The 9,728-nt window shown below is 36.6% G+C and overlaps 1 non-coding gene across 1 annotated transcript; it reads right to left on the bottom strand.

Annotated features, from left to right (window-relative positions):
* Window positions 1–1,458: 1,458 nt before the first annotated feature.
* Window positions 1,459–1,566, bottom strand: LOC112804226 (small nucleolar RNA R71). Its single transcript, XR_003202843.1, has one exon. It is a non-coding gene; the product is annotated as a small nucleolar RNA R71 (small nucleolar RNA).
* Window positions 1,567–9,728: the final 8,162 nt, after the last annotated feature.

The following is a 9,728-nucleotide window of genomic DNA, read 5'->3' as shown; positions in this document are numbered from 1 at the left end:
AATATCTCTTTTCAAGTAACTAATACAGAGAATTGAGGATTCAGAACATACAGCAGAGGAATCACAGAGAAAAAACTGGGCGTTTAGAAAAACGACTAGTAAGGAAGGATTTCTGGCGTTAAACGCCAGCCAGGGTATCTGGTTGGGCGTTAAACGTCCAAAGAGGTAGCCTTATGGGCGTTAAACCTAGAATGGGCAGCATTTTGGGTGTTTAACGCTAGGATGACACAAGGGAGGTAATTTTGTTTCCAATCCAAATTTTTTCAAATTTTCATGTTTTAATTCATAACTTTTAAAATCTTATCCTTTTTTTAAGTTTTTAAAAAAATTTTAAAACTAATTTTTCAAAAATCTTTTTCTTAAATTTTCAAAAATCCTTTACTAACAATTAATGTTTTGACTAAAAAATCTCAAGTTTGTTACTTTCTTGTTAAGAAAGGTTCAATCTTTGAATTCTAGAATCATATCTTTTAGTTTCTTATTAGTCAAGTCATCAATTTTTTTTAATTTCTTTTTCAATCATATCTTTTTCAATCAAATCCTTTCCAATCATATCTTTTTTTAATTTCAAAATCTTTTTATAACTTCTTATCTTTTTCAAAATTTATTTTCAAATCGTTTTCACTTCTCATTTTCGAAAATCTCCCTCCTCTTTTTCAAAATTCTTTTTTTTATTAACTAATTATTTTAAATTATAATTTTATTTTATTTCTTTTAAATTTTCGAAAACTCTCTCTACTATTTTTCTATTTATTTTATTTAACTGCTAACACTTCTCCTCTACTCATCTCAAAATTCGAACTCATCTCCTCTCTCTTCTCATCCTTCTACTCTTCTTTTCCTCTGACACATCAAGAAATCTCTATACTGTGACATAGAAGATTCCACTACTCCCTTTGTTCTCTTCTTTTTCATATAAGCAGAAATAGGGATAAAAACATTCTTGTTGAAGCTGATAATGAACCTGAAAGGACTCTGAAGAGGAAGCTAAAAGAAGCTAAAGCACAACACTCCGGAGAAAACCTTACAGAAAATTTTGAAAAAGAAGCAGACATGGCAGCCGAACCCAACAACAATGCCAGAGATGCAAGGAAGATGCTTGGTGACTATATTGCACCAACTTCCAACTTCTATGGAAGAAGCATCTCAGTTTCTACCATTGGAGCAAACAACTTTGAGCTTAAGTCTCAATTAGTTTCTCTAATGCAGCAGAATTGCAAGTTTCATAGACTTTGATCGAAAGATCCTCATCAGTTCTTAGCTGAATTCTTGCAAATCTATGACACTGTTAAGACCAATGGGGTTGATCCCGAGGTCTACAGACTTATGCTTTTCCCCTTTGTTGTAAGAGACAGAGCTAGGACATGGTTGGACTCACAACCTAGAAAAAGCCTGAACTCTTGGGAAAAGTTGGTCAATGCTTTCTTGACCAAATTCTTTCCACCTCAAAAGATGAGCAAGCTTAGAGTGGAAGTCCAAACCTTCAGAGAGAAGGAAGGTGAATCCTTCTATGAAGCTTGGGAAAGATACAAGCAATTAACCAAAAGGTGTCCTTCTGACATGCTTCCAGAATGGAGCATCATATGTATATTCTATGATGGTCTGTCTGCATTATCCAAGATGTCATTCGACTATTCTGCTGGTGGATCTCTTCATCTAAAAATGCCTGCAGAAGCCCAGGAACTCATTGAGATGGTTGCAAATAACCAGTTCATGTACACTTCTAAATGAAATCCTGTGAATAATGGGATGAGTCAGAAGAGAGGAGTTTTTGAGGTTGATACTCTGAATGCCATATTGGCTGAGAATAAAATATTGACTCAGCAAGTCAATATGATTTCTCAGTGTCTGACTGGATTGCAAGCTGCATCCAGCAGTACTAAAGAAGCCTCCTCTGAAGGAGAAGCTTATGACCCTGAGAATCCTGCAATCGAAGAGGTGAATTACATAGGAGAATCCTATGGAAGGATCAACAGAAGCCTCAACAAGGCTTCAATAACAATAATGGTAGGAGAAATAGGTTTGGCAATAGTAAGCCTTTCCCATCATCTTCTCAGCAACAGACAGAGAATTCTGAGTAGAGCCTCTCTGGCTTAGCAACCATAGTCTTTGATCTCTCTAAGACCACTCTCAGTTTCATGACTGAGGCACGATCCTCCATCAGAAATTTGGAGGCACAAGTGGGTCAGCTAAGTAAAAAAGTTAATGAAACTCCTCCTAGTACTCTCCCAAGCAATACAGAAGAGAATCCAAAAAGAGAGTGCAGGGCCATCACTATAACCAACATGGCCGAACCTGTAGAGGAGGAAAAGGCAGTGATTTCCAGGGAGGAAGACCTCATGGGATGTCCACTGGCCAACAAGGAGTTCCCTATTAAGGAACCAAAGGAGTCTGAGGCTCATACGGAGACCATAGAGATTCTACTGAACATCCTATTACAATTTATGAGCTCTGATGAGTATTCTTCCTCTGAAGAAGATGAAGTTGTTGATGAAGAGCAAGTTGCTCAGTATCTAGGAGCAATCACGAAGCTGAATGCCAAATTATTTGGTAATGAGACTTCGGAAGATGAACCTCCATTGCTCATCAATGAACTAAATGCATTGGTTCAGCTAAAGTTATCTCAGAAGAAAGAGGATCCCGGAACCTCCATTGCTCATCAATGAACTAAATGCTCTGCTTGACTCTGTATGGAGAGAATTGGATGAATTTTTCATGCTTTTTCCCCATGTTTACAGAAGAAGATCCTTGAGCCTTAAACACAAGGTAGTCCTCATTCAATTGAAAGACTAACTCTCCTCTGTCCACATCAATCGCAGCCCTTGCTGTGGCTAGGAAGGGTCTTCCAAGGATGATGGATTCATCTTCATCCTTCCCAGTGTCTAGGATTATAAAGTCAGCAGGGATGTAAAGGCCTTCAACCTTCACTAAAACATCCTCTACAAGTCCATAAGCCTGTTTCATTGATTTGTCTGCCATCTCTAGTGAGATTCTTACAGCTTGTACCTCAAAGATTCCTAGTTTTTCCATTACAGAGAGTGGCATGAGGTTTATACCTGACCCTAGGTCACACAGAGCCTTCTCAAAGGTCATGGTGCCTATGGTACATGGTATTAAAAACCTTTCGGGATCCGGTTTCTTCTGAGGTAATGCCTGCTAAACCCAGGCATTTAGTTCACTGGTGAGCAATGGAGATTCATCCTCCTAAGTCTCATTACCAAATAACTTGGCATTCAGTTTCATGATTGCTCCTAGGTATTGAGCAGCTTACTCTTCAACAATATCTTCATCTTCTTCAGAGGAAGAATACTCATCAAAGCTCATGAATGGTAATAGAAAGTTCAGTGAAATCTCTATGGTCTCCGTATGAGCCTCAGACTCCTTTGGTTCCTCATTAGGGACTTCCTTATTGGCTAGTGGGTGTCCATTGAGGTCTTCCACACTGGAAATCACTGCCTCTTCCTCCTCTATAGGTTCGGCCATTTTGGTTATATTGATGGCCTTGCACTCACTCTTTGGATTCTCTTCTGTATTGCTTGGAAGAGTACTAGGAGGGGTTTCAGTAACTCTTTTACTCAGCTGACCCACTTGTGCCTCTAAATTTCTGATGGAGGACCTTGTTTCAGTCATAAAACTGAGAGTGGCCTTAGATAGGTCAGAGACTATATTTGCTAAGCCAGAGGGGCTCTGCTCAAAATTCTCTGTCTGTTGCAGAGAAGATGATGGAAAAGGCTTGCTATTGCCAAACCTATTTCTCCCACCATTATTATTATTGAAGCCTTGTTGAGGCTTCTGTTGATCCTTCCATGAGAAATTTGGATGATTTCTCCATGAAGGATTATAGGTGTTTTCATAGGATTCTCCCATGTAATTTACCTCTTCCATTGCAGGATTCTCAGGGTCAAATGCTTCTCCTTTAGAGGAGTCTTCTTTAGTATTGCTGGATGCAGCTTGCAATCCAGTCAGATTCTGAGAAATCATATTGACTTGCTGAGTCAATATTTTGTTCTGAGCCAATATGGAATTCAGAGTATCAATCTCAAAAACTCCTTTCTTCTGAGTCATCCCATTACTCGTAGGATTTCTTTTAGAAGTGTACATGAACTGATTATTTGCAACCACCTCAATGAGTTTCTGAGCTTCAGTAGGGGTTCTCTTCAAATGAAGAGATCTACTAGAAGAGTGGTCTAATGACATCTTGGACAATTCAGACAAACCATCATAGAATATATCCAAGATGCTCCATTCTAAAAGCATGTCAGAAGGACACCTTCTGATCAATTTCTTATATCTTTTCCAAGCTTCATAGAGGGATTCACCTTCTTTCTGTCTGAAGGTTTGGACGTCCACTCTAAGCTTGCTCAACTTTTGAGGTGGAAAGAACTTGGCCAAGAAAGCAGTGACCAACTTATCCCAAGAGTTTATGCTTTCTCTAGGTTGTGAGTTCAACCATATCCTAGCTGTATCTCTTTCAGCAAAGGAGAAAAGCATAAGTCTGTAGACCTCAGGATCAACCCCATTGGTCTTAACAGTATCACAGATCTGCAAGAATTCAGCTAAGAACTGATGAGGATCTTCCGATGGAAGTCCATGATACTTGCAATTCTGCTGTATTAGAGAAACTAATTGAGGCTTAAACTCAAAGTTGTTTTCTCCAATGGCAGGAATTGAGATGCTTCTTCCATAGAAGTTGAAAGTTGGTACAGTATAGTTACCAAGCATCTTCCTTGCATCTCTAGTATTGTTGTTGGGTTCGGCTGCAATGTCTGCTCCTTTTTCGAGAATTTCTATAAGGTCCTCTCCGGAGTGTTGTGGTTTAGCTTCTCTTAGTTTCCTCTTCAGAGTCCTTTCAGGTTCAGGATCAGCTTCAACAAGAATATCCTTATCCTTGTTCCTACTCGTATAAAAAAGAAGAGAACAAAGAGAGTTGTAGAATCCTCTATTTCAAAGTATAGAGATTCTTTTATGTGAGTATAAGAATAGAAGAATAGAAAAAAGAGGAGATGAGTAATTCGAACAGAGAGAAGAGAGGAGGGTTCGAATTATGAGTAGAAGAGAAGTGTTAGCAAATAAATAGAAAGAGATGAGAGAGAGAGTATTCAAATTTTAAAAGAGGGAAAAGAAAAATATTTTTATTTTTATTTAATTAATTAAGTTGGTTTCGAAAATATTAAAAGAAATAAACTAAAATTAGAATTTAAAACAATTAGTTAATTAAAAAGAATTTTGAAAAAGTGGTGGGTGATTTTTGAAAATTAGAAGTGAAAGAAATAGTTAGGTGGTTTTGAAATAGATATGAAATAGTAAGCTCCTTTAAAATTAAAACAAACAAGTCACGTGGTTAGTTGAAAAAGATTTGAAAATAATTCTAAAAAGATAAGAAGTTAGAAAAAGATTTTGAAATTAAAATTTTAAAAAGATATTATTGAGATTTATTTTGAAAAAGAATTGAAATAGAATTTAAAAAGATTTGAATTTTAAAAATTAAAGTTGATGACTTGACTAACAAGAAACTAAAAGATATGATTCTAGAATTTAAAGATTAAACCTTTCTTAACAAGAAAGTAACAAACTTGAAATTTTTGAATCAAAACATTAATTGTTAGCAAGGATTTTTGAAAATATGAAATAAAATTAAGAAAAATATTCTTGAAAAATTAGTTTTAAAATTTTCGAAAACATTAAAAAAAATTGAAAATGAACGTTTAAAATATGTTTGATGCAAAAAGTTATGAATTAAAACATGAAAAATTGAAAAAAATCGAATTGGAAACCAAACTGACCTCCCTTGTGTCATCTTGGCGTTAAACGCCCAGAATGCTTTCCATTCTGGCGTTTAATGCCCACTTGACTGCCTCTTTCGGCGTTTAACGCCCAGCCAGATACCCTGACTGGCGTTTAAACGCTAGGAATCCTTCTTTACTAGGCGTTTTTCTAAACGCCCAGAATTCTGCCATTTCTGGTGTTAAACGCCCAGAATTCTACCATTTCTGGTGTTAAACGCCCAGAATGCTGCCCATTCTAGCGTTTAATGCCCAGAATGATACCTTTACTGGCGTTAAACGCCCAGAATGATAGCCATTCTGGCATTTAACGCCCAAAATGCCTCTTTACTGGCGTTTTAATGCCAGTGAGCTCTTTTTCTTTGTGATTCCTCTACTTTATGTTCTGATCCTTTATTTCTCTGTATTATTTACTAAAAAAAAAAAACACACACACACACACACATATATATATATATATATATATATATATATATATATATTGAAATTTTGACTTGACTAACAAGAAACAACTAAATTTAAAAAATTTTTACCAAGTCAACTCAAAATTTCAAAAATTATGAGAATAAAGAGGAAAAGATATTTTTTTGACTTTTGAGTTTTGAATGAAGAGAGAGAAAAATAACAAAATGAAACAAAACATAAAAATTTAAGATCAAAACAAATAATGCATGCAAGAACACTTTGAATGTCAAGATGAACACCAAGAACACTTTGAAGATCATGATGAACATCAAGAACATATTTTTGAAAATTTTTAAGAAAAGAAAGACATGCAAGACACCAAACTTAAGAACTTTTGTACTAGGGACACTAACAATTCGAAAATGCACAAGAAAAATAAGAAAAGACACAAAACAAGAAAAATTAAAGATCTAACAAAGAAAATCATCAAGAACAACTTGAAGATCAAAGAAGAATACAATGCGTGAATTTTCAAAAATCTAAGAAAAATTAAAAACATGCAGTTGACACCAAACTTAAAATTTGACAATAGACTCAAACAAGAAACACAAAAAAATATTTTCGAAAACTTTTTGAAAAGAAAATAAAGGTTGAAACAAGAGAAAAGGTTACCTAATCTAAGCAACAAGATGAACCGTCAGTTATCCAAACTCGAACAATCCCCGGCAACGATGCCAAAAACTTGGTGCACAGAATTGTGATTCACACCTTTCACAACTCCGATACAACTAACCAGCAAGTGCACTGGGTCATCCAAGCAATAAAACCTTATGCGAGTAAGGGTCGATCCCACGGAGATTGCCAGCTTGAAGCAAGCTATGGTCATCCTGTAAATCTTAGTCAGGAGGATTCAATTGGTTATGAGTTTTGATAATTGAAAGATAAAGAGAACGTAAATTAAAATAAAGATACTTATGTAATTCATTGGTGGGATTTTCAGATAAGCGTTTGGAGATGCTTTGTTTCTTCTGAATCTTTGCTTTTTTATTGTCTTCATCCAATCATGCGTGCTCCCTTCCATGGCAAGCTATATGATGGTGGATCACCATTGTCAATGGCTACCATCCGTCCTCTCAGTGAAAATGGTCCAGCTATGGTTTCTGTACGGCTAATCAACCGTCGGATTTCTCGTCTCGGATGAAAAAATACCAGGCACAGCTACTGCACGGCTAATCATCTGTCGGTTCTCACTTGTGTTAGAATAGGATCTCTCTATCCTTTTACACAATGTCACTGCGCCCAACATTTGTGAGTTTGAAGCTCGTCACAGTCATCCCGTCCCAGATCCTACTCGGAATACCACATACAAGGTTTTGTCTTTCCGGATCTCAAGAATGCTGCCAATTGGTTCTAGCCTATACCACGAAGGTTCTAACCTTGCGAACTCGGTACGTGGATCAGAGACCCAAGAGACTATACTCCAGCTGTCGTCCAATGACTACGTTGAACATCATGTAGACCACTTGTGGTTGTCAAGCACGCGGATCTTGGATAAGCGACTAACGAAGATAGTGGGTGATTGTCACGGATCACCCCTTCATTCTGACTTAACTAAATTAAGTACGAGAGTATATCTTGGAGAATAAGTATGCATGAATTGAAAGAGAAACAATAGTACTTGCATTAATTCATGAAGAACAGCAGCGCTCCGCAAATTAATCTCTGAGGTGTAGAAACTCCACCGTTGGAAAATACATAAGAGAAAATAGCCTAGGCATGGCCGTGAGGCCAGCCAAGCATAAAGTTTATCAAAAGATCGAAAGATGATCCAAAGATCAAAATACAATAGTAAAAAGTGCTATTTATACTAAACTAGTTACTAAGGATTACAGAAAATAAGTAACTAAGTGCAGATAGTGTAGAAATCCATTTTCGGGGCCCACTTGGTGTGTGCTTGGGCTAAGCATTGAGCTTTACACATGCATAGGCATTTTCTAGGGTTAAACGCCAGCTTGGATGCCAGTTTGGGTGTTTAACTCTAGTTCTGGTGCCAGTTCCAGTGTTTTACGCCAGAAAAGGGTCTCTGGTGGGCGTTTTATCCCCAGTTTGTACCATCAAATCTCTGGAAAAGTATGGATATTGCTGGAAAGCCCCAGATGTTAGCTTTCCAACCAAATTGAGAGCATGCCAATTGGACTTCTGTAGCTCCAAAAAAATGCGTTTGAGTGCAGGGAGGTCAGAATCCAACAGCATCTGCAGTCCTTTCTCAGCATCTGAATAAGATTTTCGCTTAGGTCCTTCAATTTCAGCCAGAAAATACCTGAAATTATAGAAAAACACACAAACTTATATTAAAGTCTAGAAATGTGATTTTTGCATAAAAACTAAATAAAAATATAATAAAATGTAACTAAAACGTACTAAAAACTACCTAAAAACAATGCCAAAAAGCGTATAAATTATCTGCTCATCAATGGCAAACAGAAAATCAATTCATTTGGTGTTGTCCAACTTAGCCGTTGGACACCAAAAGTGTCCCATGGTACGCTACTTACTATGTTCCTCAGTTCATAAAGTCATATTGGTCGTTTTGGTTCTTTTAATGCATGATGAGGATACCAAATGATGCATGGTTCATTATGGTTCAATCATTAGCCTCCTTCTAAGATTGGTGGTAACACCAAACGTAGTTTCATGTAATGCTGATTCAAAGTTGGATTAATGATTCATGCATGATATGCCAATGCTACAAGCTATCTAAAGACCATTCTAAAGCTGAAATTGATGAATCATGCAACTCAAATTGGCATTTTCAAGACAAAAGTAGTTTGAAGCATTTCAAGTAAGTATGAACTGTAGAATTGGTCAAAACCAACTCAACTTCATGCCTAGTTTAATGTCTTGTCCTAAAACATTTTTCTTGCTTGGGTTATGCAAAAAGTGTTACACTGCTAGCATGCTAAAACACTAAACTTGTTCCCTGCTTGAACCCAAAACGCTAGAATCTTGCACCAAATCATTTTTTCTGAAATGCATTGCTCATGATATGCATTGTTCATGCACTCAAACATCAACTTATTCTTTTTGTTGCATAGTTGATTAGCACACCAACTTAACCCCTATTTGAGTTAACATCTTTGAGCCTAAAGAAAGTATTCTTTGGTTTTTTTATGCACCAATTAGCAGCGAAAAATAGAAAATAAATGAAAACTAAGGATTAACAAAAAAATAAATCAAAGTATACTATGTTTGGGTTGCCTCCCAATAAGCGCTCTTTTAACGTCATTAGCTTGACGGTTGATCCTTGTTATGGTGGATAATCATAGTGCCTCAACTTCTCTCCTCTCATTGTGAACATTCTTCCAGTGTCTTCTTTGATGATCTCAACATGTTCAAAAGAAAGGATTTTGTTTACTGTGTATTGACCAGAGAAATGTGGAGATGACTTTATTGGTTGGTAAACTAGTATCACTTTGTCCCTTGGTGAGAAATCTTCAATAAAGATCTTCTTATTTTTCTAATCTCTAGGAACTTTCTTCT

The sequence above is a fragment of the Arachis hypogaea genome, chromosome 5 (assembly GCF_003086295.3).
Source record: "Arachis hypogaea cultivar Tifrunner chromosome 5, arahy.Tifrunner.gnm2.J5K5, whole genome shotgun sequence".
Classification (NCBI taxonomy): Eukaryota; Viridiplantae; Streptophyta; class Magnoliopsida; order Fabales; family Fabaceae; genus Arachis; species Arachis hypogaea.
Note: the sequence above shows the minus strand (reverse complement) of the source record. Positions and strands in the feature narration are given on the sequence as shown.